At 41.3% G+C, this 15,457-nt stretch overlaps 1 protein-coding gene across 2 annotated transcripts in view; it reads left to right on the top strand.

Moving 5' to 3' along the window:
- The first annotated feature begins 5,687 nt into the window (after positions 1 to 5,687).
- The window catches only part of LOC126354118 (uncharacterized), a 515,275-nt gene continuing 505,505 nt past the window's right edge, over positions 5,688 to 15,457 (top strand). Inside the window, exon 1 of one of the 2 annotated variants that reach the window (XM_050003514.1) lies at positions 5,688 to 6,015. The gene's annotated coding sequence lies outside the window, so the exon portion shown is untranslated. The remainder of the gene's footprint in view (positions 6,016 to 15,457) is intronic. The other variant, XM_050003513.1, reaches the window with a different exon arrangement.

The following is a 15,457-nucleotide window of genomic DNA, read 5'->3' as shown; positions in this document are numbered from 1 at the left end:
GCAACATACATATCGAGCAGGCTCTTTCGTTTCAGATCAGAGATACTGTTTATGTTTAGCCGTAGCGCAGTGGCGTCTTGCACGTTCACTCGTTTAGATACAACTAATGAATAATTACGATGTAACTCGACCAAAGGAAGCGACTAGGGTTATTGACAATTTCGTTGATAAACATCAGTAAATTAGCCTGCTATACATGTTTTCAGTGTCTACTTTCATATGGCATCAAATTTTAGAGTAATTCATCATTAAGAGAAAAAGTATTCACTGCACAAAAGCGTGTAATCAGAATAATAGTGGTTTCCAGCAAAGATCGCCTTGCAGACATTTATTTAAGATGTAAGTAGGCTGTTTAGGTGTTTATGTTGGTAATGCCAAGTAGTGCTCTGTATATATATATATATATATATATATATATATATATATATATATATATATATATATATATATATATAATGACTTTTTAACGCTATTAAGGTAAATACATTGTTTGTTCTCTATCAAAATCTTTCATTTGATAACCATGCCTCTCAGTAGCCAGTGCCTTCAGAAGTTACAATCTTTCATTTAACTGGAAGTATTGGCGCTCGCTGTATTGCAGTAATTCGAGTAACGAAGACTTATGTGAGGTAAGTGATTTATGAAAGGTATAGGTTATTGTTAGTCAGGCCCATTCTTTTGTAGGGATTATTGAAAGTCCGATTACGTTGCGCTAAAAATATTGTGAGTCAGTTTTGTGATGATCGGAATAAGTAAAGAGAGATCTGTCTGTGTGCGTTGTGTATTAGCCAGCTGTGTCTGTGTCAAATAACGTAAGAGTTTTTCCACCATTGTCATTCATAATTTTTCAAAGGGGAAGTTTCAAAGAAAGTCGGGATATTCGCACTACCTTCGGAATACATTCGTTTATTTATGAAATTTGTTATTAATAACCCGTCCCAATTTAAAAATAATAGCAATCTGCATAGCTATAACACTAGAAGAAAGGATGATCTTCAATATTCTGGGCTGGCATAGAAAGGGGTGAATTATTCTGCCACAAAAATCTTTGATCATCTAACAAATAGCATTAAAAGTCTGACAGGTAGCCAACCAGTATCTAAAAAGAAATTAATTGAATTTCTGAATGATACCTCCTTCTACTCAACAGATGAAGTTTTAGAGACGAAGAAGTAAACAAAAAAATTTAAAAAATTAGATATGATGTAAGAAAAAAATTATATTGCGTAAAAAAAAACTTATGTTAAGCTGACACGTCCCATATCATTACGAAATGACGTATTCATGATCTATGGAACAAGTGTTAACGTAATGTAATGTCAACATCAACTTGCGTGAAATGCTGGCAATGATAGCTGCAACGCTCTCACAGCAGGTACGCCTCGATGAACTGCCTCCGTGACCAGACCAGACTAAGTGGCTGGATTCACCACATGAAAATGCTCCATACCAGCAATAGAAGGCCAGAAGGAACCTAAGAGTTTATGTGCGGCTACCAATCACGTAGCGAGACCTAAACTGGGAAGCCCTTCGCCTTTTCATGTCGGCGATCGTTAGGAAGAGAGGACATTGTTTACGCGCTCTCTGCTACCTGGAGGCTCCGTTGCGAGTGTCCTATCAAAAACCCTTTCTTTGCCTTGTACTTGCGCACCGCGCTAAGACCGACATATGTGTAACTCGTATTCCCTAGCGGCGCGCCAAGGCGACTCCTACCGTCACAGGTCGACCCATCGACGCTATCTAACTGGATATCGATATGAATGTATCAGAATCCATCTGCTCTTCCTAGTATGCTTGTTTACTGATACTGTGTTAACTAGGGATTTTGCATTTGTGTTTATATTATCACTGTCATTGGCTGCCGGGCAGAGAAATCGATTTGTCAATTGGCTGCAGTCGTACTTCCTAATGTTGCAACTACATCTGCCGTCTTCGCCTTCAGAGGTAGAGAATGAAATGTAATTTTAGAAAATAAATAGAAAAGACATCGAAACGGAGTTAGGTAAGGCGGCTAACTAAAGCTGAAAATGTGATCACCAGTCCCAATGCTCACACCAGCACTTTTCCGCAGCCAGTTCCCCTATGATAGTTCCGCGTCCAGTGTTAATCGATCTGCCGCCATTGTTTGTGTAGACGAACTGATATTACGCCCGTAAATCAAACTTTTCCATTACCTCTGACAGAGCGCGAAGCTGCATGATGATGCCAGCCTTAACTTCTCCCCCTCGCTACACAAATGCCATGCCACGTCCGTAGCGTCCTCTGGGAAGCTGAGTCGTGACTCATCCCTGTTTGTTGCGATCGAAGGGCACATACGCCGAAGCGCAGCACTGCTCTCTATACAGATTTATAACTGTACCAAAGCTAGAGATGAAGCGGCCACATCTTGAAGTGTTTCATTTTGTAACTAGAACAAGTTTTCATTAATGTTTGGAAAGAGCCAGTCTCCTGTGCACATGTGCGTTTTTTATTTTTATTTTTTTGAATAGTCTTGGTGTAAGGAAGAAGAAAATATGTCACACAGTTCCCTAGATGTTCAATGTAATGCAACAGCTACTGTATTCCGTGACCTCATTGTAGAAATTTATCGGCCGCCAGCCATACTGAAATGCCCTATTGTTGAAACAGGTAAAACTGTTGGACTTTTCTCTCGTTTTTTGTACGAGAGCGCCTTTAGAATCTTCTGTTGCTGTCGTAGCGAACAGACATCTTATGTAAGCTACAATTAAATGGTTTGTGATTATTTTAAATTTACTTTCTCCTTTGTGCGGATACTTACATGACTTTTGGTATTTTGGAATATTTGTCGGACTAGAACCAGCAGAGTCGGTAGATCGTTGTAAACAGACCAAATGGCCGAACGCGCATTTTGTTCAGTCATTAGTTTGTTTTGCTCATAGCGATCAGCGCTCTTGGGATTAAATATCGATAATTTTAATGTATCTTTCATGCATTCAGCCAAGGGATATCACGAACGATTTTGTGATTCGTCTCTGAACAATGATGCTCTCTGTCTTTGCTCATGGCAGACACAGGCCCCGGCTTAAATAACCAGGTTGTGGTGGGAAAGGAAGCCAGTTCACGTATCCCTTCATTTACTGTCATTTTACTGCTCTTGTATGTCTCATTTTTGTGTGCTAATCCCAGGGGGGGCATATGATTCACATCCAACTTTTTCTGGCATCTTGTATGATGTGTTATCCTCCCAGGGGGTCGTGGTTGTAATAAAACTAGATGCATTCCTTTTTATTTAGTCCATCTGATTGTATCCTTGACAAACTTTCTCAACACTCATGTGAAATTTAATACACAGAAAAATAGCGTGAGACCGGGGAACTGTACGGGTAACCCGCCATTATATGTAGTGAATAAGTCGTGCTTTTTCACTTCTCTTCCTACGTCTCAAACGGTGTGTCCAACTTGTCATTAGAGACTGAACGTCTGTAACGAAGCTACAAATTTTCCTTCTTGAGAATTAAGATTTGTTTCATACTCTGTTGTGTATTTCAGTACTCAGAAGAGCTTACAATCAATAAAAAATTGCAATGCAACTTTAACGGGGAGCAGGAGAATGATATTTTAAAACACATTTTAAGATGAAGAGAATTGTTGTAACAGCAATTCTGAACACTCTGGAATGAAGTATTGATAAACCATTACCGTCTAACTTCAAGAAATATCATGTTCATGAATGAGACCTCAGAGTTTCTAGTCTGTATTTCACTAATATGCTTTGTGGTTTGCCAACGATATTCTAATTCTGGCAGAGGCGGCAATAGCCTTGCAAGAGCAGTTGAACAGAGTGGATACTGTCTTAAGTGTAAGCAAAAGTAAAGCAAGGGTGATCAAGATCGCCTATACGATAGTTTGTATAATTTGTAGGGGGATGGTGGGTGGGGGTGCTAGACCCTGAGGTATGGAGTATTTTTAACATTTTTGAACACGTATGACGACTTGTAAGTAGCCAAAAAAAATCCTGTTAAAAAGCTACGTAATATTGACTTGTTAAATCGTTTTCCTTAAAGAGTAACCCCCGATTACATTACATTGTTTTATTTGCATGAGAGCTACGGGATATGGTGGGGGCTTTGCCCAAGGCAGGGGCGCCCTTGAGGGTGATGTAATGTAGCTGAATTAAACCAAGTGATGCTAAGGCGATCGGATTATGAAATGAGACACTAAAAGAAGTCTATGACTTTTTCTAAAAAAAAAATGGCTCTGAGCACTATGGGACTTAACTTCTGAGGTAATCAATCCCCTAGAACTTAGAACTACTTAAACCTAACTAACCTAAGGACATCACACACATCCATGCCCGAGGCAGGATTCGAACCTGCGACAGTAGCGGTCGCGCGGTTCCAGACTGTAGCGCCTAGAACCGCTCGGCCACCACTGCCGGCTGACCTTTTTCTGTATGGGCAGCAAAATAACTGACTACAACCGAAGCAGAGGGGACGTAAAATGCAGCCTAGCAAGAAATGTATTTCTGAAACAGATATGTTTGTTAACACTGAACATATATTTAAATTTTAGGAACTCTTTTTCTGAAGGCTTCAGTATGGAGTGTAACCTTATACGGAATTGGGACGTGGACAATAACCAATTCTTACAAAGAGAGAATAGAAGCTTTTGAAGTCTGTTGTTGCAGAGGGCTGTTGTAAAATAGATGAGTTGGCCGAATAACTAATTAGGAAGCACTAATTTAATTTGGGAAAAAGAAGAAATTTGTGATATAACATGGCTGAAAGAACGAATCGGTTGATAGTACACGTCTTGTGATATCAAGGAAACACTAGTTTGGTAATGGAACGAAATATATGGAGTAACAATTGTTACCACGGTTTAATACAGGAAGCAGATTCAGATGTTTGTAAGTTGTAGATTTTATGCAGAGCTGAATCGTCTGCAATGGATATACTAGCATGGAGAACTACATCAACCCAGTTTTCGGACTAAAGACCACAACAGCTGTTGTTGGACAATCGATTCAACTGTTTTATTGATGGTGTTTAACTCGCGTGGTCGATTTCTAGATTCTGCAGACGGACTTGTGGCAGTGAAGCTCAACTGAAGTATTGAAGTACAAGTGATCCAAAACATACCCACAGTGAAAACTAGGAGTTCTAACGTAAGCATGAATTCTGCCAGTTCTCGTGTGCTCTCAGTATGAAGGCCGAGCGAAGAGAAACCAAACAAATACGAAAGTTATTACTGCAAGAGCAATAGTCCTTATAGGCGAAAAGGAAATTGTAAAATACTGACACAGAAAACATCTAAGTAAAAAAAAAAAAAAGTCTGGAGACCACAATCGAAAAGGTAGCAAGTGAAATATGACCTGCTCAAAATGCAACTCTATACGATATGAAACTGGATATATTGCGCACTTAGTTCAGTGAGGATAAAATTTTCAATTGGTGAACAGCAAAAAATTGCCCAAGGCATACCGCGTCCTGAAACATACGGCAACACTGCATATGTCTTGAAGCAAAGACAGCTCGAATTTCACAATAACTCAGTAGTTCCTGCTTGGTCTTGACCTGTGACACTTTTTAAACGTGACGAATGTTGCGGTATGTTTATTTGACTTCATGATCGCGTATCTTAGCTACGCCGTTGTCCCCTTCTTCCAAAGAAATTCGTTCAGACCGCAGGTAGGAAATCGACTGGAATAAGATCTCCGTTCGTTTTCTTACTCCAACCTAATCGACCGCCTCGGCGTCCTCGCAAAGCGATGTGTGTGTCGTGTGACGCCATCGATCCCCAGCTGAGTGCGTTGTTGCCCTTCGTTGCTGGCCGACGGGTTCCTCAGTTTCGGACCGCGACCGCGAGGCGGCTCTGCGTGCGAGAGGCGCGCATGCGCAACAGTGGCGGCGTCCGGCGGCAGCAGTGCTGGCGCAGCTTAGCTGGCAGGGAGGTTGTGTTCCGCCGTCACAGTCCTGCTTCACCGCCGCGCAGCGCGCCCTGTGTCACAACATGGCCATGTGAGGTTGAGGCTGCCGACGACGGCTTCCAGCTGTAAGTCTGATTCATACTCCCCGTAAGTCATTAGCGTAGCTTGGCTATAGCAACCACAGTGACGAGTTTGGGGATTGTATTTACCTAGCAGCGTTTCATTCACGATCTTGAACAAACTTGCACTTGCTTGTTAAAGAATGAACGGTTTCAGATCCAGCTTGGTTTTCTATGACTGATACGCTTTAAATCATTTTGTTTATATTTCCCTGCCTTAGCGTTATTGTGCGCATCGATTTTAAGTGCCGTAGTCATAGTTTGTCAGCTTCTGTGTCTCAACAGTGGCGAGAAAGAAATGCAGTGCTATTTTCTGTTGTGTCAACAACTTCGAATCGTGTGATTCTTAATAGCATTTATCGCCAGAAACTAAAGAAATAACATTTACAAGTGACATACAGATCTCGACGCATACCGAAAACGCTACTGTCATCGTGTGTTTACAATTGGTCGATGTAGTGTTTTGGCGTCTTTATGATATACAACTAACCTAAAAAACTGACAGCTTTGTAAATATAGCTATCATTTGTTTTCACCTTTAGAAACACCGTTGTTGACAGTATCAGGCAGCAAATATTGTTTACGTGCGTCATTCCACGAGGCGATTTCTTGGAACTGAATGGTCACTTATGTATTCCAATTATAAATGTATTACTGCATTTCATAAGACGCTACTTGGTAACATCTAGAATAAATCTAACAATATTATATCATAGCATTTTTGTTGAATTAAATAACTTTTTCAGGTCTAGGAAACTTGGAAAAAACGTATTTATAGTAACACTTCTAGAAATAGTAGCAAACACAACTCGCGCAGTTTTAAGAAATATTACTTTTTACAACAACGTTCACATAAACACTATTCTGTAAACGTTGCTTTTGGTAACATCGCAGTCCTTGGTGTTTCGATGGCAAAAAATCTTTTTTTTTTTTTTTTAAAGTTTATAGTGTATTAGAAAATGTCGTTCACAAACTGTAGCACAGATAAAATTTTAGCCTGGAGGATCTAGCTAAAGATATTTGTGGACATTCCTTTTGATAGATATGCAGTGAAATTCTGCAGATTTCCCCGTTTGCCGTATGGAAAATGCATATCGCTTGACAAAGATTAAGACACATTACGAACAAGAAATGACAGGTGCAACGCACGAATAATTGTCATGTCCATTGCATTGTTTGGTCACTGTGGTACATCAAGACTGGAACCATCCTAAACACTCCTTGTGATCTTTTACGAGTTTAAATACATAGCTCGTTTTCCATGGCGTCACTGGCAGAATTCCGTTTTGTACGTTAGGTCTTGTTCCGTACTGACATTATTAAAGATTAGTTTAGAAATCTGAATTAATAGTGTTCACAACAGTGAATATTCGGTTTCATCAATGTTGTTGGACAGCAATGGACGTGAGTGGTGTTTCTCTCTTTGAGAGAGACGTCGAAAAATTACGTGAATCGCTGGGTAGTTTCTACTATCAACTGATTAACTGAGGAAACTCTCTTGAACCAAAGGTCAGTGAGGAATGCCCCTTACACTTCTTTTTGTCGTCGGTAAAATGATATTGCTAATATCATAACAATCATTAACCGTTTCGGCCATACATACATCACTTTGAGTCTATAACTGAAAATGCATACACCTATATTACAATTGTTATAGCAGTTCTGTTTGTAATTAATGTAAAGATTAATCATAATACATTAATTTCGTATGTATATATCATATAAGGCATTCAGTAAACATACGTTATAGTACTAAATTTGAGGATCAACTAGGTAATGAAGGAATAAAAATAAACAAATTTCAGTGAATGAGATTAAAAAGTATTCTATTTCGCAATGTTTGTATTTATAATAAATAAATACATCTCTCAAACAATTCATAATTAATCGTATTTTGCATAAAACTTACAATTAAAAATATATTAAATGCAAACCAATAAATTTTAGAAAAGAAATTTTTTAAGTAACAAAACGATGTTAAAAGCAGGGCAAGAGCTTTTTAATAAAAACGCAGGAAGAATGCAGGTCTTTATACATATTCCCAACTGCTGACTGCGTTCCATTTCCCATTGCGAGGTATTTATTTTATTAGCTACACGCTCAGATAACACACGTCAGCACTGCGCCACAAAGAATGCGCAAAATATTTGTACTTTAAAAGAAAAATCTCTTGCTCGTAAAAAAAAATGTACGGGATGGAGTCGGGTAAAGTAATCGACAACCGCCAGTATTTCGGCAGATGAGCACCTCGTCATTTTCAGCGCACAAATGCAACTAAAGTTTGTTGTATATGGTAATTTCAACGCTGGGCAGGCGTACATCAACTACGAATCAAATGACGATTTATACAGAAAAGAAAAAAAAAACACCGTAAGTAACTACTACCTCCACCACCACCACAGAATCAAAGATAACCGTCAGACGTCATCAATAGCGAAATTTTATTTAACAATGGGTCAGTAAGTAGAATTAACTTTGTTCCTCTGTTTAACCAGGAAGACAGCAGGGTTTCAGGTAGAATACCTGCGTCGAAAATGAGATTTTCATTCTGCAGCAGTGTGTGCGCTGATACGAAATTTCATGGCAGGTTAGAACCGTATTCTGGACAGAGATACGAACTCGAGACCTTTGGCTTTCGCAGGCAAATGCTCTACCATCTGAGCTACCTAAGCACCTTACGACCCGTCCTCACAGCTTCAATTCAAGTGCCTCGTTTCCTAACTTCCATACTTCACAGAAGCTTTCCTGCGAACCTTACAGAACTAGGGCTCCCGGAAGGAGATAAGGTACTGGGAGAACTTAAGCTGTGAGGACGGGTCGAGAGTCATGCTTGGGTAGCTCAGTTGATAGAGCATGTTACCGCGCAAGGCAAAGGTCCCGAGTTCGAGTTTCGGTCTGGCACACAGTTTTAATGTGCAATGAAGTTTCAAATACCGCTGTGTCTAGGTCACTTAGAAGCTTCATCCCAATGACACTATCCCAGTAACTGTAAGTATACGCCAGAATCTGTTACATTCCATTGGATGACTATTACTAAGGCAGTGTAATGCAATCGCAGATATGCTCGCCTTTTGTAAGTGTGTAATGATTACGTGTAATACACCACTCTTCCATGGCCAAACAACTGCAGGGGATACGATACACGCAACGCTTCAGACTTAGGCAAAGCAAGATCATACACTGAGGTGCTAGAAGTCGTAGGATACATCCTAATAGCGTGTACGATCTCATTTTGCCCGGCGTAGTGCAGCAGCTCGACGTGACACGGACTCAGTCATGGAAGCCGCTGCAGAAATACTGAGCCATGCTGCTTCCATAGACCTTCATAAGTGCGAAAATGTTAACAGTGCAAGATTTTGTTACATACATGTCCGAATGGATTAAAGTCGGGTCATATGGGTGGCCAAATAATCCGCTCGATTTCTCCAGAATGTTCAAACCAATCGCGAACAGCTGTGGCCTGATAAGGCGCACTGTCATCCATAAAAATTCCGTCGTTATTTGGGAAGATGAAGTCGATTAATGGCTGCAAGTGGTCTCCAAGTAGCCGAACATAGCCATTTCCAGTCAATGATTGGTTGAACAAGAGGATCTAGTCCGTTCCATGTAAACATTAGCCCAAACCGTCCTACCTGGTAGCTGAGTGGCGCTGGCATGGTAGCTCAGCGTGTTCCGTCAGAGGGCTGGTTGGCTTCTGTAATAAAAAAAACTGAGTGAAAGGATCAACAACGAACTTGATCAAAATGCAAAACAGTGGTCAGCGCGACAGAATGTCAATCCTAAGAGCCCAGGTTCGATTCCTGGCTGGGTCGGAGATTTTCTCCACTAAGGAACTGGGTGTTGTTGTTGTAATCACCAATATTTCATCCACATCGACGTGCAAGTCGCCCAAGTGGCGTCAAATCGAAAGACTTGCACCCAACTGGAGGCCCCAGTCACAAGACATGTATTTTATTAGCCGAAACTCTCACAAGGCCGCCGCCACCACCACCATGCACAGTGCCTTGTTGACAACTTTGGTCCATGGCTTCGTAGGGTCTGCTCCACACACGAACTCTTCCCAGCTGGAATGGGACCTGTCTGTCCAAGTCATGATTTTCCCAGTCATCTAGGGGTCAACCGATACGGTCACGAACCCAGGGGCCTTATTCTGTATCGTTTATACCGATCGGCGCAGTAGGTTAGCCTCGGTAGTGACGTCATTTTTGGTTCTTTATCCGAAGTTCCTATTCTGTAAGCTTCAAAGACCTATTACCAATCGTTCCTCCCGTCCATTTTTTCGACAACGGTACAGAGAGGTTACGGATTTTGGTATGGCCCTCTCGTTCGATTCGGTGTAGTTTATTTACACCTAGAATTTATTTTAAACATATTGAGCGGTTTTAGTTCCGAATTTAGTGATTGCGTAACTGAAGAATCACCAGGACGCGTCTGGCTGGAAAGGGAGTCAATAATAGACTATTCTCCTTTGTTAGAAGTATGGTTTGTATTGTTACTGTGAATGACTGACGAAGTTTCGATCAATATTTTCACAAAATACATGTTTTTACATAGTTCAGTTTAAAAAATCATTAATTTTCGAAAGGTCGGCTCTGCTTATGTATATCACATGAGTGTTGGCTGAAATTACTAGTAAATTTGCGTACCTCTATCCGCAAATGGATTATTTATTAACTATCGACACGCGTTTAAAACTTTTAAGTAACAACGCAAAGGAATTTTCTGAAGCCTGGTAGAGGAAACCTTCGAAAATTTCATGCATTTACGGCTTACGCCCACATCATTCGACAACGAAGCCAGCCTGCGTATCTGTACAGCGGAATTATGTGGATTTAAGCGCTGCTGGCATGTGAATTGTAGTAGCTTAAAAAGAAAAATTTGGTAAGGCAAGGAACTGTCGTGTCGAAAATCGTAGGTCCACATATCGCTTGGTAAGCAAATATTTTTTTTTCCTCTTTGTGTTTGTAACACATTCTGAGACTTCGTTAATCGTCGAAGTTAAGCATTTTTCTGAAATACTCGTTCTTAATATACACATAAGAGCATGCTTCCTCAGAAACGAGTATTTTCAGTTACGCGACTTCCATATGTTTGAGAAATGAAAGATGCAATTGTTGAGTGAAACTGACAGTGATATTTATACTTTTGCTTGTCGCAAATAATTCACCGTTTTTTGTGAATATGTAGCGATTTCCGAGAGTATGGTCAGACAGGTATTTAAGAGCACAACTTAAATTAATGTGAATGAAAATAGCAGCAATCCTCTTCATACTCTAGCTCGTTAAAAGTATTTCCCCGCGATCGAATCCCATAACGGTAGACAGCGATGGAAGATTTAGATTCGTCATATGCATGTTATAAAGTACAGCAAACTTCTGTAGTTGCCACACGCTGTCGAAAAGGCGTTTTTCAAAATTTTGTTTTGTGAAACAAATCCTTGATGTATCAGAGGGCAGTAGGGTACTTCAGCATTTTGATCTCTAGGACGAGGTACAACCACATTCTATGCATCTTCTTATTTTTAAACAATTAAGGCAATAAAAAACTGCCTTCAGTTAGTTGCAAAGATGGAACACATCCCTACGAACCTCCATGAATTTTGAACCAACTAAGGAACGACGGAAAACAGAAAAAAATGACAATTTTTTCGGATGTTTCTATAGATGTGTTCGTAGAATGAGGTACTACACTCCATTCGTAACTGATACTCTGAAACGTAAAATCCAAAACAAGATGTCGATGTGAATGAGAATAAAATGACCTATTGTGGCATTTGATAGTTTCTCAGGACACAGTCAATATTCTGTCGTTACCATGCATTCATGGAAGCACGTGGTCAGCGAAATTTGAACATACTGTAACAACACTTTCCAGGAATGTGACGAATGGCGTGCTGCTGACCGCTTAGAGTTCATGCTGCCGTGGCGCTTCAGTGCAGATCTGAGGCAAATTGCTTTTGATTGGTTGGCACGAGAATTGACAGCAGCGTTTAGGTTCACTAGGACCATTCGGCATCGCTTCCGAAATGATTACTGAATAATGGTGGGTCTCCTTCGAAAACAAGACCGCTTGGTGTGCTCACGTACCGAACCGATCGGCAAAATGGGGGAAGGATACAGAATAGGGCCCCAGCAAAAGCGCGGCAGGCGATGTCGTGCTGTTAGCAATGGCGCTCGCGCAGGTCGCCTGCTGCTATAGCCCTTTAACTCCAAATTCTCCACACTCTCCTGACGGATACGTTCGTTGTACGTCCCACATTGATTTTTGCGGTTATTGCAGGCAATATTGATGGTATGTTAGCACTGACAAATCTACACAAACGCTGCTCCTCTAGGTCGTTAAGTGAAGGCCAACTGCCACTGCTTTGTTCCTGTTAATGCCTGAAATGTGGTATTCCCACCAAACTCTTGATGCTGTGGATCTCAGAATACTGAATTCTCTAAGTATTTCCAGAGTGGAATGTCGCATACCTCTAGCTACAACTGCCGTTCCACGTTCAGTCTGTTAATTCCAGTTGTGTGGCCATGATAAAGTCAGAAACCTTTTCATGTGAATCGCCTGAGTACAGACAAATCTAGGCCAGTGCACTGCCCTTTCATTTCCTGTGCTCGCAATACTCCTGCATCTGTATATATGCATATCGCTATCCCATGTTTTTTTCACTTCGCTGTAGTGTACAGGGCCTTAATCCTAGAGTTTGGACGAAAAGACATTTCGCACTGTATTTCCTCCGCCGGCCGCGGTGGCCGAGCGGATCTAGGCCCTTCAGTCTGGAACCGCTGCGACCGCAGGTTCGAATCCTGCCTCGGGCAAGGATGTGTGTGGTGTCCTTAAGTTAGGGGGACTGATGACGACAGAAGTTAAGTCCCATAGTGCTCAGAGCCATTTGAATTTTCATTATTCTCATCACTGACCCGATTCACGGATTGTCGGCCGGCGCAATGCTCGTCTGACCTGTCTCGTATCCATTATGCCGAAAAATAACGTCAGTGTGGACTAACTCAACTGAAGAAGTTTCAGGGGCTGAGATGACGTGAATCAATTGAACAAAGTTACCAAGTACATCTTCATGCTTAGCCAGGCGCTGACAACTGCCAGCCTGAAGACACCGATCAGCGTAGGGTTTGGCTTCCATTGAAGGACGTATCCCAACGTACCGAGATAATTCCCCGTAACCATCAAGGAAGGGATTGCAGCCATCCTTCTCCACCTGCGTGGTGAAGGGAATACTAGTGTGTATTGAAGAGAGCTCTAAAAACTGTTCAAATTCTCGTAGCCTTAAGCCGAAATAAATGTTTCGTCTGCACATATAAAAAGACATGCAGGTTTCAAGCCGCCGACTCGCATTTCGTTCCGCGAAATCTTCCATAAAAAAAATTCTCAACGATAGCTGTCAAAGGGTTCCCAATGCAACTCCATCTACCAGCTCATGGAATCAAAATAAATGGAAATAAACCCATGTCGAAACCAAACCAAACCTAGCTTCAGATAGTCGTCACGAATCCGACAGAATAACACGTTGGAGACCACATGAAAACTTATTAAGATAACCGGCCAGCCAACGCTATCCCTCTGATCTCTTTACAGGGAGTAACTGAACTCCTTTCACAGGCTTCGAGGACAGGTTTCCTACGCCAAAACAGAAAACGTCTAGTAAACACGGACTCTAAAATGCACACCTTGATAGCTATGACCACTCTCCTCAATACTTGCTCAGCTCTGATTTAGTTTCGAGTCTATGATTACTAGACCCTTTTTTCTAATTTATGTGGAAGGAACATGTCCGCGAAGTATGCAAAGCGAATTTAGTAGAAATACGTCTGATTCCGGATGCAATGTACACACCGTGCTACTTGTGGACTCAATAGAGTAGCAAGATACATCGTAGCACATAAATTGCTGTTAACTGATCTATGGGAAACATTTTCTTTATGGAACTTCGGAAGACCTTATAATCAAGGAGGGCAGCGGGATATTACAGTACACTGCGACAAGGAACTTTTCGTCAGAAGTTGTTAATCTTCCTCTGAACCCCTTTAGTGGTGTCGGCACTGAGTCCCGCGATAGGTTTTATCTGTTTTCGCAAACTGTCTGATTAGCTCGTCAGTGTCTGACCTCTTTGTCGACAGAACGTAAAGAGTAAATTTCCAGCTTTCCTCAAGTGCATAGTTCATTATAGTATGACCAGGACCACTGCGCATTTTTTGGCCTAAAGACAATGTGGGAGCGTTAACTGCATTCGAAAGCAAAATCCTACCTGCGATTCGTTAGAAACCCCATACATAATTATTCTACGTAATGTGAATCAATGGATCATTGTCGCCCTACAGATTCGTTCGGCAAGAATGACATCAAAACATAAAACGACAAAATTAAGGCTGAATACAGAAATTCTTTTCTGGGGCTGCTTCGCCAAAGATGCCCACATCACTGTTCCTGCTTTAGATCGTCACAGGGATGCAAAAATTAAAAAAAAAAAACTGAAAGCGGAATTGAAAAATTACTGGATACGGGACCAGTTAGTCGTGTAACTGATAAACAGAAGAGTTCTCCCCTTTTCTTCCTACAAAACATTGGAGATCTTTTAAGTAAAGAAGCCTCTGACACATGCAGGAAAACCGCAGGTTTTTATTCTTTATGGAAACGCGCTCGATGGATAATCGAAACTACAAACCTATCCCACCGATTGAAATTCAGTATCTAATGGAACACGTTTTCAGCTCGTGAACAATGACTTTCCTAAACACCAATTATCTATTCTGTAGGTACCAACTTAGATTCCGCAAGCACAGGTCATGTAAAACTCGGCTTGCTCTGTTCATTCATGATATCCAAGAGGAAGGTTGATACTATACTTCTTGGTTTTCGGAAAGCGATACACTTCGACCCCTCCGCCTAAGAAAAAGGGTGGATACAGAATATCGTGGCAGATATGCGATTGCATCGAAGACTACGTAGCTAGCAACACAGTGAGTGGTTCGTAATGGGGAGGCATTGTTGAATGCGAACGTAGCCTCCCATATATTCCAAAAAAGTGGCAGCGATTTTAAAATACATTACGTATACGTAAACGAACCGGCAGGCAAAGTTTTGCCTCCGTATAGCTGTGGCAGACGTTGGTGTTACACGGCTGCGTTCCGAGAAGAGGTTCAGTTTCGTTGCTTATGAGTTTACGATCACAAGCGCTTTGTAGAACTGATAAACGACTGCTGACGTAATTGAAAAGAGCGCTCGGTGCCTTTTGGTCACACGATCGGTGATCAATAACTGATGTCAGTTAAAACGTCCCACTATCTCGGAGTATTTGCACGTAGCTTTTGAAGGCGGAACGACCGCTTAAACAGAGCGTTGTGAAAGACGCAAGTCAGATTGAGTCGCACGAATATTCGAGAAGAACTATAGTGTACTTACGAAGGATGACCGTTACGGAATCCGCAATCGACGAATT

Source organism: Schistocerca gregaria, chromosome 3, assembly GCF_023897955.1.
Source record: "Schistocerca gregaria isolate iqSchGreg1 chromosome 3, iqSchGreg1.2, whole genome shotgun sequence".
In the NCBI taxonomy this organism is placed as follows: domain Eukaryota; kingdom Metazoa; phylum Arthropoda; class Insecta; order Orthoptera; family Acrididae; genus Schistocerca; species Schistocerca gregaria.
Note: the sequence above shows the minus strand (reverse complement) of the source record. Positions and strands in the feature narration are given on the sequence as shown.